At 37.0% G+C, this 20,784-nt stretch overlaps 1 long non-coding RNA gene across 1 annotated transcript in view; it reads left to right on the forward strand.

Moving 5' to 3' along the window:
* Positions 1-18,394, forward strand: part of LOC123950997 — an 85,737-nt gene extending 67,343 nt beyond the window's left edge. The window contains exons 2-3 of the long non-coding RNA XR_006820325.1: positions 17,603-17,863; positions 18,261-18,394. This is a non-coding gene — a long non-coding RNA (uncharacterized LOC123950997). The remainder of the gene's footprint in view (positions 1-17,602; positions 17,864-18,260) is intronic.
* The last annotated feature ends 2,390 nt before the right edge of the window (positions 18,395-20,784 follow it).

Consider the following 20,784-nt stretch of genomic DNA (forward strand, 5'->3'; position numbering starts at 1 on the left):
TCCAGGCTCCATAGGTATCAGTCACCAAGATGCTAAACATCTCAGGTGATTGAGGAACCTGCATACCTAAAGCAAAGAACAAAAACTTGCATATCCAGTGAGTTGAAAAGCCACTGTTGTGTACTTGAATGACAATATAGCAGTACTTTTCTACCCTGATCAAAAAAAAAAGAGGTATTGAAAGACAGTAAGGGTGGTTGATCAGGGGAGGAAAACGAAGGGGCTGAGAAATAGGTTAGGAGGACACATAATTTTCACTGCACACACTTCTGCAACTCTTGAATTTTAAACCATGTGCATTTTACCTCTTTGAAAAAATAGTACTCTGCACTTAGAAAAATAAAATAAGTGTCTTATTAGTGAAATTTTTAGGTAAACTAAACTAGCTCTATAGGGGACACATTATTGGGTCTTTAGCCATTAGGCATTCTCCGGGATCCTTTTAGTTAAAAAATGTCTGATTTTTCTCCTGGTGGTAGTATGTCCAAGCCCCAGAAGATAGATGAAGATTAGCCTACACCAAGCCAGTGATGGCAGGAGAAACCACAACCCTCCAGTGTGGGAGAGCCGGCTCTGAGAAAGGGGCTGCTCCAAACTGAGAGGCATGGCTAGGAAGCCCAAGAGAGGAAGCTGAGACTGTCAGGAAGGTGCAAGTCTGCCTGCCAGGGTGACTCCTCCTACCCCTTCCCTCTGGGGCTAAGTATAGTCCACAGCTAAAGCAATAAATGCGTGAGCGCGCGCACACACACACATGCACACACACACTTTCTCTCTCTCTCTCTAAATGCAGGCAGTGATCATCAGAATTAGCTTTCACAGACAGGTCTCAAATACACACATAAGAATACTATCAAAAATCACAAAAATTCCATAATGAAAGGAAGGAACAAATAATTTAAAGAATCATAAATATTTTCAGCAGAATATGAGAGGCTGTCTTATCCATGAAAAATAACAGTCCAAGTTATAAATCTTGAAAATAAAAAATATGTAGCGGTTAGTACAAAAAAGAAAGAAAGGTAGAAAAGGAGAGAGAGAGAGATGGACGAGCCACATAATTGTGCCTGGAAAGTAAACTAAAGAGCACAACTGTCAAGCAGTGGATTCTCCTACAGTGAGGCCCAAGGCGACAGACTGGAGACAGGGAAAGAAAGCAATATGGAAAAGAAATTCAGAAGATCCAACATTCAGCCAATACAGTTTCTCAAAGGACTGATATGAGGAAATGTCAAAATTATAAGAGGTAGAGGATGCTGAATGCTGAAGAAAGACAAGAATTTTCCACTGAAAATGGACCATCTAGTGCTAAGCAGAATAAATTAAAAGGACACGCACTTGGAAACCCTTGGAAAAATGCAAGAGAGAAACAAGAATTTGAAAATCCTTAAAAATGTTAAGAGACAGAAGTAAAAAATTTTAATTACAAAGAAATGAGATAGAGCTAAGACTGGTTAAAAAAAAAAGATGTAAAAAGACAATCTAACAATTCTCAAAAATTCTAAAGGGGAAAAATGTCTGAAACTAGAAGTTTATGCCAACAAAAATAATTCACATTAGAAAAAATATCGAAATAATAGAAGATAGGGAAAATGTATAGTGATAAGAAAGTTTGATAACAATAATTTCTTTTTTTAACTATGGCAAGAAAAGTCCAGACACACAAGTTATAACACAATATAAAGGAGATGTGTGCTTCTACTGAAATTTAGAGATTTTTCAAATTTGGTAAAAACAAACAAAATCGATCTAAATGTGTGATGTTTACAAAAGACCTATCTAGGGCAACATGATATAAATATATTGGAAAAGAAAAATAACGGAGAAAAATATAACAGAAAATTGCTAACAAAAAGAGCAGATGTAAAAATGACAATATCAGGCAAAATAGAAATCAAGACAAAGCATGAAAAGGAAAAAGAGTTGTACAGAGAAGAAAGGTACAATATAAAAATAATATGTACTCTTTATACTTTAGGTTTTTAACAGCAGAAATATGTAAAACAAAAGGGAAAATTCAAAGAGAGAAATATAAGTGAAATTAATAAATCCAAAATAGAGATTTAATGTATCTTCTTTATAAACTGATGGATCAGGTAAACTAAAAATATTTAAAGCTATTTAGAATCCCAAAACACAACTTTCAAAATTGGTTTTATAAATAATAAATATATAAGGACTTTGTATCCAGGGGAACATTCATTAAAATTTACCATTTTGCAGTCCACAAAAGAAATCTCCACAGGCAAAATGCTCTGATCTCAAAGCAATAAAATCACAGAGCCACTCACAATTCGAAGTGTTTACTTGTGCCAGACATTTTTTTTTTTTAGATTTTATTTATTTATTTGAGAGAGTCAGCATGAGCAGGGGTGGGGAGAGGGAGAGGCAGGCTCCTTGCTTTGCTGAGCAGGGACCTGATGTGGGGCTTGGGCTCAATCCCATGATCCTGAGATCACAACGTGTACTGCAGGTGGACGCTTAACCAACTCAGCCACCCAGACACCACATCATTAGTTGTTTTAAGCTGTGGTTGCTGGATCTAGCAAATAAAAGTACAAGATACCAAGTGAGATTAGAATTTAAGACATACACTGAATAATTCCGTAGAGATTTTAAACTTTTGGAAATTTTTTGAGATAATTAGCTTTCAAAGCATTGGGAGAAAATAAGAGAAATCTTCCCGTATCCTTCTAAGATAATTTTATAACCTTGACACCTAACTGAGACAAACATAGCACAAAATATAAAACCATAGATCAACTTCACTTTTAAATATAGCTGCAGGGCGCCTGGGTGGCTCAGTGGGTTAAGCCGCTGCCTTCAGCTCGGGTCATGATCTCAGGGTCCTGGGATCGAGTCCCGCATTGGGCTCTCTGCTCAGCGGAGAGCCTGCTTCCCTTCCTCTCTCTCTGCCTGCCTCTCTTGTGATTTCTCTCTGTCAAATAAATCTTTAAAAAAAATCAAATAAATAAATAAATAAATAAATAAATAAATAAATATAGCTGCAAACTTCTAAATAAAAACCAATAGATTAAACGTAACAGTGTATTAAAAGTTGCTTGACACCAGAAATGCAAGAAAGGTTTGACACTATAAAATGCTTTAATGTAATTATTTTTTTAAAAGATTAAAGAAAAAAACACAAAACGATTTTAATTAATGCAAAAAATCCATTTACTAAAAATGGTGTTTTTTTTTTAAGATTTTATTTATTTATTTGACAGAGAGCAATCACAAGTACGGAGAGAGGCAGGCAGAGAGAGAGAGAGGAGCAAGCAGGCTCCCTGCCAAGCAGAGAGCCCGATGCGGAGCTCGATCCCAGGATACTGGGATCATGACCTGAGCGAAAGGCAGAGGCTTTACCCCACTGAGCCACCCAGGCGCCCCTAAAAATGGTATTTTTTAAATTTGGTATATCATGCAAGAAGCAGCTTTCCTAACTTGATGAAGAATACCTATCTAAACATCAGCAATGACAAATTAGAAGATATAAAGGACAAAAGCGTGGCGCCTGGGTGGCTCAGTGGATTAAGCCGCTGCCTTCGGCTCGGGTCATGGTCTCAGGGTCCTGGGACCGAGCCCCGCATCGGGCTCTCTGCTCCGCGGGGAGACTGCTTCCTCCTCTCTCTCTGCCTGCCTCTCTGCCTACTTGTGATCTCTCTCTCTCTGTCAAATGAATAAATAAAATCTTAACAAAACAAAACAAAAAAAAAAACTGTTAAAGGACAAAAGCCCTAGTCATAATTGAAAATGATAGAGAATTAAAGAAAATATCTTGGAATAAAACTAATGCAAATTTGCAATATCTATTGTAAAAACTCTACTGCAGGACATAAAAGAAGATATCATTTAATAGAGAAATATACCCTATTCTAAATGGAAAGAAAATACAGTAAAAGTAGTCATTCTCCACTAAATAAATTACAAAATAAATATAATCCTGATTCAAAGCTTAACAAGATTTTTAAATAAAACTTGATAGTCCAGTTTCAGAAAAGATGCAAAGTTAACCAAAAAAATGTATTAACAGAAAGAAAAAGAATTTACACTATCAAATTTCAAAATATACTATAAAAATATAGCAGTTAGAATTATATGACAACCATACATTAATATACATTAAAAACATAAATGTCTAAAACAAAACTATGGAAACATTCTAAGGGAATATATTTGTAATTTTGGAGTACAGGAGACCTTTGGAAAGATGTAAGTGCATATGTTGTAAAATAAACTATTAATAAATTTAAAATTCATATATAAGGCATGTGCATGAAAAAAGAATGATATTTCTACCAATATTATTAACCTTTACCATTAAGAAATTTTGACTCTTCAGAAGAAATGGCTCAAAACTCAGAAAGTTAAAGGTGGAGAGGGAGAACTGCCAAATGGTCAAGGTCTGCTATGTAACAGATACCATGCTAGGGCCTGAACGTAGGCCATCCCATTTAATCTTGGAGAATGCTCATCAAACCAAGAAAGATGTTACTATGGTCATGTGGCTGAAGAAGAAACTTGCTTTCAATCTCCAGTCAGACACAGCACTTCCAATACCACTTTGACTTCCTACAAAATTAGTAAACATAAGAAATTATACAGGGGTGCCTGGGTAGCTCAGTTGGTTAAGGGTCCTACTCTTGGTTTCAAGTGGAGTGGTGATTTTGGGTTTGAGGGACTAAGCCCTGCGGTGCAGTGCTGAGTGTGAAGTTCGCTTGGGAATCCTTCCCTCTTCCTCGCCCTAGACCTCTGCTGCCCCCCAATATGTGCATGCGCACTCTCACTCTCTTTCAAATAAAATAAATACAATCCTTTTTTAAAAAAGAAATTATACAAACAGTGCTGAGTGCTAGTTTGCTAAAAGAGTAAATCTATTAGAAGCTGGTAGATTAAAATGGAAATATACAATTGAAATGCACTCCAAGGAAACTGTAACTTAGTACAGTGTATGGTAGCCAACAATAGTAAGGAGGAAGCAGGAGACTCAGTAAGAGGCTATGAAAAAGTTTTAGTATTATACCGGTAGAGCCCGCACCAGTTTTGTAGGCATGAACGAACGTGTAAAATGTTTCAGAGTACTCAAGAATAGCAGGTAAAGCTAAATTCAGCTGTAAGAGAAATCACTGAATCTGCTTCCTTGGTTTTAAGTTAGGCTGTTGGTGTGCCGACAGCTCGGACCACCAGTGAAGAGTAGTAGTGATCCCCGAAAAATGGAACCCACGGCTGCCTCTCCTGGAGTCATTTGTAGATCATCACTGCGTCTGTAGCCCTACATTCTGAATACTACAGGCAGGGATTTTGTGTCTTGTGAAGTTCTTGGCCTACTGAGTAGGGTCAGTGGAAGCTTTATCAAAAGGGCTCTCTAGGAGGAATTTCGGGTCTGACCCCAAATCAGAGTATCTGCTGATTTTAAAAAGAATGGAATCTATGTAAAGAAGAAAATATTTTACTGGTGGAGTTATAGCCAAAAACAGGAGGATTTGCTCAGTGCATTTTACATTCTTTTCTAGGAATAATTTTTAAGTATTTACATTGTTTGAAGTAGAGTCAGCCCATGCCCTGCGTGAGTTCGGAGTGGAAGTCACTTCAGCCTCCTGGGTCTCCACCTCTTGAGCCCTGAAGCAGTCCCTTCAAAGTCCCGCAGTGTTTTAAGAGCTTTGCAATGAATATGGCCATTCAAATGATAGGATTGGGGATGCCTATAGTAAGATCTTGGCCCAGCATACTAACTAGAATAAGAAAACGTGCCTGGTAATCTCTCTCCTGAATGCTTCGCTGATGTGATTCAATGTCTGCCTCAAATTCCCTTTGCTTTCATCCAGTGAAAATGGTACCACCCACATGACCCGGGCCTGGCAAGGTTAGGACTCCTTCACAGCCTCTTACAGGACTTAACACTGCATCCCTATCCAGCAGGATTGGCTTTCATGTGAACGAAGATCTAGAAGCCAGGCACTGACCTCTGACCTTCCCGTGTTTGCTGAGTTCCCATCCCTCTCTTCAAAAGGAACATTTTTCACAGACATAATTTCCCACTAATAAATCAGGGAGAATTACCTGAACTCAATAAAAGGAGAAAATTTAAATGTCAGTGTTTATTAAAATGTCAATTATTATGGTACCTAATATCCCTACTATAAAAGTGTAAAAATATTCATTGCAATGGGTTTTAAAAATCTTCTTAAAATTTATATTGTTTGCTATGGCCAAAAGAATTTCTTCGCTGTTTCCATTTTGGACATTTGAGTTAGAATGTAACATTTGTGGGTAAACATCATTTTAGACAGAGGAAGGCTGCTGCCTAGAATAAGCTGAAACAGGGTTTTCATTGAAAAAAAAAAATGGAAAGAGTACCTGGCACCTCAGTTGGTTAAGCTTCTGCCTTTGGTTCAGGTCATGATCCCAGGGTCCTGGGATCCAGTCCCATATCAGGCTCCTTGGTCGGCAAGCCTGTTTCTCCCTCTGCCTCTGCCTCTCTTTCTCTCTGTCTCTCATGAATAAATAAATAAAATCTTTTTTAAAAAAAAAGAAAAGAAAAAAATGGAAAGTAGACATAAAACAATGTGCTTATATATTTCTGAGATTAAAGCCATCTAAAGAAAGGAGAAAAGAATGAGCCTAAGCTTTTCTCCTCCAATAAAGACCTGTAAACTAGAAATTTCTTTGTTTTCCTATTTGAAAATATACTCCAGTGCCTTGAGTGGTTTTTTTCTTCTCAACACATAATTGATTCTTGGAATGACATTCACTTTGAGTGTGGACAGTTGTGCCTTTGGGACAGAAGCAGTTGTTTCTACCTTTGTCATTTTGAACAACAGCAATAGTAGAACTATTTTCTCCCAAAATTACCATTTAAGAGACCTGGAAAACTGAGCAATGTCATTTTGTATGTTTATAAAAGACAAAGCAATCTTTCTACTATAAGCCAGCCAAGTAGAGGAAAAAGAAAATTGAACCAATGGTATCTTTATCAGTGGGAATATACAATGTCATTAAAAATAGAAGCATGTGAAATATTTAAGGACAATGAAAATGGTGGTGTGTTGAATTTTTTGAAAAAGATTCAAAAAATGCAAAAACTTTTGCAGACTAGCAAAAAAATTAATGGAAATTAAAAAAAAAAGACTACAGATAGAAAAACTGTTTCAATGTATTTTTCTTATCTCTTTTCTTTTTGAGAAGAGGCCCTGTATAAAAGAACAAAATGTGCCTCCCATAACCAGTGAACACTGGAAAAGATAGATTTTGCATTAATTTATGACTAAGTAACTTATCCTCTTAGCTGTAATGATAAATGACCCCTTTTCTTTACTTCACGATTGAATCATAATCTCACGAGCCAAGATGGTGGATCTATATCCAGCCATAGATAAAAATTCAAAATCATGTAACTTGAATGAACTAAATATATAAACATCATGACTAAGACAAAAATTAAAAACTAAGGGTCATTTAAATGTAATTTAAGTGTAAATATATATATATAGTCTATATTTTTTTCTTTTTCTTCCCCAGGGTTTGCATGTGGGTTTAGTGGTTATGAAATGAACACGACTAGTAGTGACCTAACTGAACAAATATATTACAATGAAATATATTTATAAGCAATAAATTATTTCAATGTACTAATGAGAATGTGTACCACTTAATGTCAAACTGACCTTCCATTAAACACTAAATTTAATATTATAGTATTTGTTAAACAACCTACAGTAAGGTTTATTGTTTTTATTAGTATTTTACCAAATTTCTTGGTAAACACTATCATCGTCTTCAAGTTAGAATTCTAACCTACACACTAAAATTTATTTTAAATTGTCTCCTATTATGTTTACTGTATCTTTATCAGTATTCCAGATCCTCAAATGCTCCCTCATTTAGTCTTTTTAAACCAGAAACTTGTTTACCTAAGCATCTGAAAAAATGAGAAAAAAGAAGGCGATTAGTATGATGGCAAATTATTCAAATTTTTTTAAAGAGTTTACTTATTTATTTGACAGAGTGAGAGACAGCTACAGAGGGGACACAAGGCAGGAGAGAGGGAGAGGGAGAAGCAGGTTCCCTACGGAGCCAGAAGCCCAACTGGGACTCCAACCCTGAGATCATGACCTGAGCTGAAGGCAGCCACTTAATGACTGAGCCACCCAGACTCCCCAAATTATTCAAATTTTTACACAATCAAAAACTTATTTATAAAAGATTTAGTTAGAATGTTGACCTTCTGATACTTAAAAAAGTTAGGCTCCTAAAAAATGTTATAGTTTTCCTTCAAAATGTTTTCAGAGGATTGTTATATGGTTAAATATATTTTTCTATTAAATCTTAACCTAAAGATATGAGGCATTAGGAAGTAACAATACCATTCATGAAAGAATTCACTATAAATTTACCTAAAAATATTTTTTCCCACTGCATTTCTAATTCAACCTGAAAAAAATCAATCTGCACACAATTTTTAGAAGTTCAGCTATTCAATAATGCATAATAAAGATGCATTTTTCTCACGTCATGCTCACAAAATCAGCATGAGCTATTATATCCCCTCTCTGCATAAGAGAAAATAGAAATCCAATGAGGTCATGCCTTTGCCTCATCATATGCAAAACAGGTTCATTGTCCATGTTTTCTAGTTTACTGATATTTTCATTTCAAAGAAGCTCATATTCACAGTTTCATACTTGAAATAACCATAGTCTAGAAAAAAAGTTTAAATTAAAATGAAATGACCTTTACTATTGGTATTATACTTCTGATGATCACCATCATCAAACGCATTACCATTTCCATAGGAGCACGTGAATAGAATACAAGCTGACGAATACTTTGTGCAGAAAGAAAAATATTTTAAACCTATAAAACAAGATATTATGAGTCCCACTCAAACTTTTTTTTTCATATCTAGATTTTTTTTTTAAGATTTTGTTTATTTATTTATTTGAGAGAAAGAGAGAGAGAACAGGAGCAGGGGGTTGGAGGAGGGAGAAACAGGCTTCCACTGAGCAGGGTGCCCAACACGAAGGAGGGCTTCATCCGAGGACCCTAGGATCTTGACCTCAGCCGAAGGCAGACACTTAACCAACTGAGCTACCCAGGCATCCCTATATCTCAATTATTTTAAATTATAAACCTCAAAGTATAGAACAGAACCTTAGGTAGTATTTAACAATGTAAGCATCTCTTGGTATATGAATCAGCCAGGGAAGTTTTTATTTGTGTAGCAGGGATGCCTGGTAGGCTAAGTTTTTCCTGATTAAGCAAAAAAAAGTCAAATATGAGCCAGTTTTGAGAAGGCATGTGAAGGAAAGTGTTTGCAAGGGCTAAGTGGTATGCATGTGTGAAAGGACTATAAATGTAAGGTAACAAGGAGTAGTGGGACAGTCAAGGAAAAATGAACATAAAGCACTTAGAAGCATTCAAGCACAGAACCTTCAAAATTTTGTGCTAGGATTGACTAGAGTTAAACAAAGGATCTCTTCAAATGGTAGCCCACAGTTTCTGACCCTTGTTTGGTGGAATTCGGAAAATATAAGTCACCTCAGAGCATTGATTCATTTTAAGAGTCACTGGATTCGCCCCTTCTATTGTACCAATGCTAGCTGGACACCAGTGACTCCTGGAGAAGAATGCAAAACATTTAATTTTTGGTTTGATGAAGCCTCTACTAATACCCTCTTGAAATGCAGGACATAACAGGGGAGGAGGGAGAAAAGTGTCCTATCAACAGAGAACACTACTAGAAAGAAAGGGATTTCAGTTTAATTTGTTCTCGGTGCTCTAGATTTGAAATGGTCTGACTGAGCGTCCCTGTTAGAAAAGGACACCAAGGACTACAGAGAGAACCTTGCCACAATATAAGGGAGAAAGAACTCAAGGCTAGGACCAAGAAGCTCATGAGTTGTAAATCTAGTTAAGACTAGAAGCTAAGACTTGCTTTAAGCCTCTTTGTTTCATCCTTTGGGTACAAAGTAAGTGTTCTGCCCACAGATGTGACTTTAAACAGCTGTAACCTGGATGCCAAGTATAGGAATGTGATTTAACAAAGGTTTCATTGACTGAATGAGAAAGGATAGTCCTTGCTGTAGGCATAGGAACAAATTAAAATTGCAACACTCTGTAGCAGAAACAGATAGGACAGCCTGAATCAGGGACCTACTTGAACTGATCAGAATGTCCCACTGCTCACCACCTCATGCTTGGAAGCAGTACCAACAACTTTGGACTTGAGTACACCCCAGACGCTGAGACAACTGCCCCCAACAAAGTCTTAAGAGGGAGATCTAGACTTCTGCCTTATGTATGGCCAAATGAGGTAGAGGAGGGTCAAGTACTTAAGGAAAGAGAAAAGATAGCGTGTTTGTAGTTCTGGCTGAAGAAGTGGGTCTTTCTGGTTGTACTACCTCAGTAAGAAATCAAAGATTCTTGAATACATTGTTCAGGTAGAGGATTCAAATTCAAATTCTTATTTAGAGTACATAATTTGGTTTTCCAATCAAGTTTTTTAAAAAATGACTGATATTCAAAAAACGTGTGGTCAATTATCTTTAGACTATTTCAGCTCTACTTAATAAGTAAAATCTACTGACGAAGATGAGATTTTACATTTGTGTCACCTCTCCTTTTGCTTATATTATCTCCTTTTAGCAGCACCGCACACCTATGAATTGGGTCAAATTATGGTTTTGTTGTTCACAACTCAGGTGAATCCTTTGGACCAAGTCACTATGTGCAGAAATCACAGAGAACCTCAAATAAATAGACTGAAAGGACTTCTGGTTTAAGAGTATAAAGGGAGTTGATATTTCTCTTCCTGCCCACCCTGGCCAATGTCCATTTCAAGCACGTGCCTCTTTGAATTTGGGGGCAAAAAGGGAGAAAGAGGAAGATGGCAAGGCTACTTGCCAAAAGAGGAACCAGAAAAAAATCCCTTGATTCTCCTTCTCTATCTTGCCCAAGAGGTGATCAAAGGTCTCTGGCATCAAGTCATGTGGGGGCTTATTTGGAGCTTATTTGTAGTGAAGAGCCTTAGGTTGGACCCTAGAACCTGCACCTGGGATCTCTCAGGTGGCCTCTGGGAATCATCATTTTTATTATATTTTAAATTATTTTATTTATTTATTTATAATTCTCTGTTAATTAGCAACCGGTTAGTACTGGGTAGTTAGCTACTGAATAGTACATAATTAGCCCTTGATGTAGTGTTCAAGGATTCATTAGTTAAGTATAACACCCAGTGCTCATCACAACACTTACCCTCCTCAATACTCATCGCCCTATTACTCCCTCCCCCACCCTCCTCCTCTCTGAAACCCCTAGAATGTTTCTCGGGGTCCACCATTTCTCATGGTTCATCTCCCTCTCTGATTTCTCCCCCCTTGGATTTCCTGTCCTTCCCCTATGGTCCTCCGTTCTATTGCTGAACAGTCTTCTCAAGGGTTAGTCTGCATGCTAAGCTATAAGATCACTGCCTACTCCCCGCAGGACTGCCTTCCATTTAAAAGTCCTAGTGTCAGAATTATTTGATTAATAACACTTATAATGTCACATAATTTGTTTAGAAGGGCTAATCAGTGAGTCTGTGGTTAAGTCATTACAAATCACAGAAAATGACTCTTTGCATTTGTCCATTTCGTAGAGTTAACTTATAAGAAATGGATCTGCTTATGAACTGGCTTTGGAAATAAATACCATGCTGTTTCTAATAGTCCCCTTTTGTTTTCAACTCTTAAAATGTGATATAGCCCAAGTAAATTATATAAAACATCAAAATAGAGGTCAACGTTGAAATTAGAACCGTACAAGAAAATAATATGGAAAATTTGAATATGCTTTGTTTGGTCTCATGCCTTCAGAACTTCAGTTACTCTCTTTCACTAAGTCCAACAGTTGCCACAGTGCTTTTTAGATCTTACCCAGTTCTGATAAAGGACACTTTGGTTAAACGAGATTGAAAAATTTGAGTTTAAGTAATTTTTTTTTCTTTAGAAAAGTGAATGCTCAGGGAACAAAATACTTTATTTTATTTTTTTTTTTAAGATTTTTATTTTTTATTTATTTGACAGAGAGAGATCACCAGTAGATAGAGAGGCAGGCAGAGAGAGAGAGAGAGGTAAGCAGGCTCCCTGCTGAGCAGAGAGCCCGATGTGGGACTCTATCCCAGGACCCCGAGATCATGACCTGAGCCGAAGGCAGCGGCTTAACCCACTGAGCCACCCAGGTGCCCCAGGGAACAAAATACTTTAGAAGCTATCTATGAAATGTCACTAAATATAAATGAAAACTAATAAGTGTATTCATATGGAAGTCATTGTGTTTTATACAAAAAAACAATTTTACTAATTGGTTTTAGTATTTATTTACTAAGTAAATAAATGTTTTATTTAGTTAGTTTTTATATATTTACTGACTTATTTATTTACTAATACCTTCTTTTTCCAACTGAATTCTAATGATTCCTCTATTACATCCTATGTGCTCACAGATGCTCAACATTAGGTCTACACCATTTTATTCCAATTACTGAGCTTTATATCCCATAAAATACACTAGGAAAAAACACTCCCCCTGCCCATCTTGTTCTGCTTTCTTAATTTTGACCATGATCCCCTCATACGGATTTCAGATTCAGTTTGTCTGGTTCCATGTAAAATTCTATTAAGAGTTTTATTTGAATTACACTACATTCGTGGCCTCATGAGGGAGAAATTTGACATATTTCTAGTTTTGAGTCTTTTCATCCATAACCATGGCAAATTCTCACATTTATTATGTCCTTCAATAACATTCTGTCCCTTCTTTCATACAGTTCTTACACATCTTTTGTGAAGTTTGCTTCTCTGTATTTGTATTTTTTAAGTAGTATCTGTTTTCTAAAAGATTTTATATTTGGTCATTGTTGATGCACAGAACTATATTTTGTGCATTTTTTTTTATTCATCTAATGTGTGTCTGCATATTTTCTTAAACTTGATGTATATTCTACCACCTACAAATGAAAATCCCTTTGCCTCCTCTTTCCCTATCATTACCCTATTCTCAAACATTTCTGCTTTTAATGCATCAGCCAGATTCCTCAGTAAAATATTGAATAGGCTGACAGCACGCCTTCTTGTCCTGATTTCAATCAAAATGCTTCTAAATATTTTGCCACTAGATATTTGTAGAGGATTCTATAGTTCTTCATCAAGGTAAGATAGTTGTAGCTTGCAAAGAGATTATACGTAATAACTTAGATTTTATCAGTTCCTTCTTTGGGAACTATTGAAATTGTTCTGTTTAACCTTTTAGTCTGCTAATACACGGTACTGCTGTCATGGTTTTTCTGCGGGTCATCTGTCTTTGTACTCCTAATATAAGCCTTCTCGACCAGCATGAGTTATTTTTTAATACCAGTGGATTTGATATGGTGAAAATTTTTCTAAGACTTTCGCACCAACGTCCATATTGGGTAGCCTTTTTGGGGTCTTCGCAGACTTGGGTTTCTTCCCTGTAGCATATTTGCCACACACCTGACATCGATCCCTGTAAACCAGATCATGCTACTGAAACTAAAACCCAGAGTCCTTAACAGAGCTCATAAAACCCTACACAGGCTGCTGCCAACACCCTCCCTCAATATATCTCCTGTCCCATTTCCCTTCCTCACTCCTCTCCTTGCACACTTACCTCAGAGCCTTTGCCCTCACTCTTCCTCCTACGTGAAGTGCTCTTACTCCTGATATTTGCAGGGCCATTCTCTAATTCTTTTTAAGGCCGCTCACATGTCACGTCATGAGAAAAGCCTTCCCTATTGACTCTATATAAAACAGTGCCTCCTTCTCCGTCCCTATCCTACTCAACTTATTTTATTTTTCCTCGTAGCACTTGTCATCACATGACATACTTTATATTTATATTAACACATTTATTTGTGGTCGATCCTCAGACAACTGAAATATGAATTTAATGAAAGCAAGTATATTTTTTTAATTGACTGTAACCCCAGCAGTGAACACTCCTGGACCATGGGATATGCTCAAGAAAATTAGGATTAGGATTATGTTAGGTACCTTCTGTGATTACCTGTCTGAAGAAACAGCAAACACTCATTCATTCAGTAAATATCACCCAACTACAGCGTGCCCAGACCTGCGCTAGACACTGCCATGTCCATGCCCCAACTTCTAGTTAATGAGAGGGACTTCGTGTTCACTCCCACAGGGACAAGTTCAGCTGCTTCATCACTTGCCCACGCCAAGACATAAAGTGCTTCTGAGCACATTTCCAGTCAAGATTCCTAAATCCTGGCTTTCTGCTACTATTTCAGCTCTAGCTCTCTGACTACAAGGAGCCTTCAAATAAGACTCCTTTTCCACTTGAGTGTTAAGACCCGTAATTCTCCCCTCACCCTCCCCACTCTTGCGTGAGGCTGCCAACCTAGCCTAAGTTTTGTTTTGTTTTTATAACACCTAACATTTCACCTCAGCTCCTGCTCGCTCTGACTTTGAGGTTCTTCTTAATTTCCGGTACATGGTATTTCTTTCTTGGATTAATGATTAGCTTTTAGCCAGCATGTCCATGTACCGGTGAAAGAAATGCAGTTTTTTGCATTGGCTAAAATTTTGTCGTGGGAACTGAAATGTCGCAGAGAAACTGTGCATATAGCCCTGGATGTTATGAGTGGTGAATAATTGTGTAATTCATTTCTGTGGCAGTGTGCCCTCAGTACTCTGATGAAAAATAAAAATCCTGCTTCTTTTTTTATTGATTTTTCACTTCATTGTCCTTAAAAATATGCTTTTAAATGCCACATTTCTAAATCTTCCGTAACTATTTCATGACTGTTTTTATGAATTGTTGGTATTTCATAGCCCTTTGAGTGTAAATTATCACTCCAAAGATGATATGTTATATTCAGTGTATCGCACTGGAGTCTTAGGCGTGGGTGACTTTATTGTGTCTCAAGGTGACTATAAAACATGCTTGGAAAAGGTTTCACTAAAGCTACCTCAGTATAGAATCTTTCATATGAGCAAAGACGAAAATGCTCCAAGAAGGTGAAAGTGCGTGGGACAGGCCCAGGTTAGAGAAAGACTGCATTTTTAATTGAATACTGTTTACAAAACCCAATAGGAATCGAATAGAGAGATTGTCTTCCTGCCTTTGCCACATGAACCCTGCAATGCCACTATAAGAAACCCTTCCCCCGAAAAGTCTAGATCTCAGTTCATTAAGCAGCTAAATGTATTCACCATTTAGTATATTAATTTAGCCATCTTTCTTTGAAAGCAAATGCCCTCCAAAAGTTTTTTACTTCTTTTCTTTTTTTTCAGTTTCAGCAAGTCTTTACAAACAGCTTTATATCAAGAATACAATTATGTGGGTAATAGGGAGGGCACGTACTGCATGGAGCACTGGGTGTTATGCCAAAACAATGAACACTGTTATGCTGTAAATAAACAAATAAAAATAAATATAAAAAAATAAAAAAATAAAAAAAAAGAATACAATTATGCAGGGGAAATGTCCCAGCGTGTTTTCCAAATCGCACAATAATTACTTTGGAGACAATGTTAAAATTAGCATGTTTAAATTTAACAGTCACTCACATGGCTTATGTCTACATAATGCCAAAGTAATAGTAATAAACATGTTCTTCCCTAAAACTGTGCGTTGATGAATAAACCAGTTGAAATGATCTCTGCCATCTGGGATAGGCAAAACAACTGCCTAACTTGGTTTCATGGAAGATCTAAAGAGTGTCTGCGTTATTTTTTACCATCTATATGAAAGCCGCATTAGAATATCTTCTTAGCTTCAGAAATAAAATCATGATTGGTGTACTTACCATTCTTTCATAATACATGACAGTAATTCAGAGTTGAAAGAATGCAGTTGGGCATTCTCCATTCAGGTTTAGTAAGAGGCAGAATCTAGTACTAGTTCAGAGCTCAAACTCTAAAGCTGGGCTCTCTGGTTCAATCCACTTACTAGCTATGTGTCCTGGAAGTTACTTCATCCGTTAAAAGCTTCCTTTTGATTCTAATCGCATAAGTTTGTTAGAGGATGAAATAATTATAACTACATAAAAATGCTTAAAACAAAGCCTGGCATATATAAGTCTGTTCTAACCATGAGCTTACTTTCTTTTAGTCTCTTATCTGCAGATTATAGTCATAAAAAATTATGTTTCTCACAACAATGATCTATATACGCATAAACATAGTACAAATCATATTTATCTTGACTCACAGCTCCTTAGTAAGGGATGGGTTTAGAATTAAGTTGTATTAATCTGATAAAAACCATATTGGACACATGCTAGTCTAGTATTGCTTTTTCTAGATTTGACTATCAATAATCCAATCCTTATAGTAGCTATCAATTTGAGTGTATTTTCTTCTTAAGGTGATAAGCACCAGAACTAGTCAGAAATCTGGGGCACCTGGGTGGCTCAGTCAGTTAAGCTTCTGCCTTTGGCTCAGGTCATGATCCTGGGGTCCTGGGATGGAGCCCCATGTCTCTGATCACTGGGGAGTCTGCTTCTTACTCTTCCTCCGCCTGCAGCTCCCCCGCTTGTGCCCCCTCTCTTTCTCTGTCAAATAAATAAATAAAACCTTAAAAAAAAGAAGTATTCAGAAATCATATATTCTACTTATCCTCCAACCACTCCTCCCAAAAAGATAAATAAAACTGAAAAAAGTCTTGACAAAACAGGAAACAAGTAATATCTTGAACAGAAAGATTTTCTATTCATTTTCCAAGTTTCATGGTCAATTTCTTTCCTCTCCCTCCAAATACACAGTATAGAATCTACATTTCTAAAACCTGGAGATGGTATTGTTGCTATCAAGTGGAATTAATAATACTAAAGACTTGCCACAATTAAGATCACAAGGCTTCTTTACTAGTGTATAATTCATGATATGTATCTTTTTCATTTTTATAACATGAATACAAAATACTTTAGATAGTGATGGAATGACTTAGTTTAGCACCCAGAAATTTAAACATATACTATTCTTGGACACCAAGTAGTGTAAACAGGTTAAAAATTCTCCAACATAAAATATGCTGAATATTTCATCTCTACTTTTTTCAGAACAATATAAAAACATTGGTTTTCTAACTTGGGGCCAACACAGTTATAGCAATAAAATACTGTCAGGATACACTCTTAGCTCGTTCAAGCTTATGTTACTTCTGATCAGGTAGGTATCCTTAACAAATAGGTATATCATAGAGCACATAGATAGAGTCAATTGAAAAGTAGTCCAACTTCTGTATAAATCTTCAAAATAGATTTTTTTTAAAGATTTTATTTATTTATTTGACAGACAGAGATCACAAGTAGGCAGAGAGGCAGGGGGGAAAGCAGACTCCCTGCTGAGCAGAGAGCCCAATGCGGGGCTCGATCCCAGGACCCTGGGATCATGACCTGAGCAGAAGGCATAGGCTTTAACCCACTGAGCCACCCAGGTGCCTCCAAAATAGATTTTTTAGAATGTGTTTTATATTGTTGAAAACTCTTATCTATATGAAAATATTTCTGTTAAATCCAAACTCTGAAAGCTTTTTTTTTTTTTTTTTTTACATATTTAGAGAAGTTTTTCTTTCCTTTTCCTAGTGCATTTGCCCTGTAGGTACCCTTTCCACTCTTCACTACCTGCTCTCCACTCTAGAAGAACAGTATTTGTGGACTAGAAGGGTGTCCTTTGCCCGCTAGCTTCCTTTTGGCTTTGGTTAGTAAAGAATGTTGGCATGAGGTCAACAGAAAGGAAGAAAGAGTGAAGTCTATGACACAGACTGCCTGAATGATCCCTCTGCCAAAAGTCACAGCTCCTTTCAGGAAGACCTCTTCACCAGACTTCCTGTCTCTGATTTTCAGGTACTGCTCTCTTCTCCTGATATCCTTTTTGTCTGCGTGATAATCTGGACCCTGGACACTATCCCCTCTCCTTGTCCCTTCTTGCCTGGTAGTGGTTACTGCTCTTACTAGCCCGGGTTCCTGGAGTCTCCCTTGCAGTTTCCCCACACCCCGCCAGCAATAAACACCCTCTTTATTAACCTGCTGTCAGGTTACAGTGGGGGCCTGCCTTTCATCACACTTAGCTCACATTTCCTGCCAGGACCATGACTGATCCCCTTACCTAAAAATCTTGTGAGAAAATCCAAAACGCATGCTCTGTTTTGTTCTAGACAACACAGCTCCCACTAAGCAGAATGTTTGGGTTTTGCTCATGTTTAGTGCCTCTTAATATTTCATGCTTCCACCTTTCTTCCAGCCTCCCAAGGAACACGATGCCAAGCCCTTCTATGGCTCTGTTCCAGCCAGAAGAGCTTCATATCCAGAGCTTGTCTTCTGTTTTCCCAGACATAAACATTTACCTTTCTTAGTTCCATTTCCGGACATACCTGCATACAGGTAAAATCTACTGAACTCTTTTAACATGACTGTTGGTCGGTTAACATATTTTCAAATTAACAATTTTTCTGGAATCAGCACCTTCTTTCAAGGAACTGTAGTAGATTTCTGAAGGAAAAACTGGGGGATGGGCAGGCTTTGCGCTACTTCAAAATCACTCCCTAGAGGTGAACATTTAGTCTGCCTGAAAATGGAGTCAGATATGTTGTATTCCGTAGATATCTGTTATTAACAAAAATTTGAGAATTATAAAGTGAATTCAGCAATGGTATTCATCATATTCTAATGGGAGATTAAAAGGATTTTGTCTTTGCAAATAAATGAAGGCACATATTGTCTAACAACACCATTCTGCTGGAAACTGTTGAAAATCCATTATTTATAATATATGGAGAACAAATTTCATATTCATAATATTAAAAGATTGAAAGGGATTCAATTTAAAGATATACAAAATTTATAACTTATTTTTACATAACTGGATTTTGTTGGTGGTCATTTTGTGGAGATAATGTTTTTTACTAGGCAATCAATTTAAAAAATATCCAATGTTATTTTCTCATATTTAAAAGCTTTCCAAAAATTTACTTTAGTAGCATTGTTTGCCTCCTCACAAATAGTAAGAATATCTCAAGCCATTTAAGTCACACTGAAGGTAAAGCATCCATCTCTTTACATAAAACTGCCTTCAATTTTTCATGATCAGTTATAAAATAATAGAGCTCTCCTATTGGCTTAACAGACAAGCTGCATCTTGGTATACAGCTTTAAGTCATTGCAATTCAATTCCCAGCTCTATTTATCAGGATTGATATTTAAGTGATGGTGAGCAATGAGAATCCCCATTGAGTGATGAGAAGTGGTTTTGATAAAATGTTACTAATACTCACAAACCCCAGCACAGGTCAAAAAAAAAAATCTATATTCTTTAATAATTAAATATATATAGTAGTTACGTGATGCCGAGATTTGGGAAATTATTGTGAAAGAGAAAAATGTTGTATTAATGAAGGCAATTTTAAAAAATTGATAACAACGATAGTGTATTTCTCTCAATTATTTTCTCATCAAGCTTCAAATCATACTCCTATCTACAGAAGCAATATCTATGTCTCGATAAGTGGGAATAAATCATGCTTACAATGAAAACAGAGCACAGAGAAGTTTGGAAAGAAAGAAGGAGCAAATTTGAAACATGAAAAATAATGTACAGTTTTAAGATAAAGAAGGGTAAATTTATGTTAAAAATCACCTGGTGGAAATATTTCTGGTTGGAATGTCTTAGGACTGATTTTTTTTAACTGAAATATAGTTGATCTATAGTATTATATTTGTTTCAGGTGTCTAACGTAGTGATCCAATATTTATGTACATTATAGAATGCTCAGCCATGTTAAGTGTAGTTATCATCTGTTACCATCCCAAGTCATTACAACACTTTTTACTATATCCCGTATGCTGTACTTTACCTCCTTGACTTATTTATTTTATAACTGAAAGTTTGTAGCTCTTAATCCCCTTCACCGATTTCACCTCCCTCCCCTTTGGCAACCACCACTGTATTACAAAAATAAACTCAAAATGGACTGAAGACCTAAACGTAAGACCTGGAATTCCAGAACTGATTTTTGAATCATCTCTCCCACACAAGAAGCCCAAATGTGAGCTCTCATGACACAGTCCGCTCTAATGGGTGGGGCTGATTTGTGTGATCCCTGCGAAAAGAGAAGGTCATGAGGTGAGGCTCACAGTTGAGCTGATTCTACCTGGAAACCATTTCCTGGCCATAACAAAGAAAGCTAGAATCCCAAAAGATCATGGAATTCCTACTGACTTTAGGTAGAAAAGATGAGAGTCCAGAGTAACTAAAATAACTGGAATCTAAACCCAGACTCAATAGGTTAAGCGTCTGACTCTGACTCTTGATTTTGGCTCAGGTCATGATCTCGGGGTTGTGAGATCCAGCCCCAGATGGGGCTCTGGGCTGGGCATGGAGTCTGCTTAAGATTCTCTCCCTCCTTCTGCCCCCTCCCCTGCCCCAAGCATATACTCTCTCCCTCTCTGTAAAATAAGTAAGTAAATAAATAATTGGGATCTACACAGCAAGTTACTAAAGAGGTGGAGGAAGTGTATGAAGATGGCCTGAAGTCGTACACACGTCCCCTATAAGTCTTTTCTGAAGATTCCCTATCTATAGAGCAGGACTACCCAGGGCTTACAGAGACCAGCTGCTATGGAATTTAGCATGGAGCACACATACCAGAGGCTGGGCTAGATCTCCACGTATATATGGAAGATATCTGTATATCTATATGGATCCATTCAGAGAAAAGAAAATGGAGCGGGATTATACATCTCTGGGTTTCCTACTGTGCCAAAGCATC

The sequence above is a fragment of the Meles meles genome, chromosome 9 (assembly GCF_922984935.1).
Source record: "Meles meles chromosome 9, mMelMel3.1 paternal haplotype, whole genome shotgun sequence".
NCBI lineage: Eukaryota > Metazoa > Chordata > Mammalia > Carnivora > Mustelidae > Meles > Meles meles.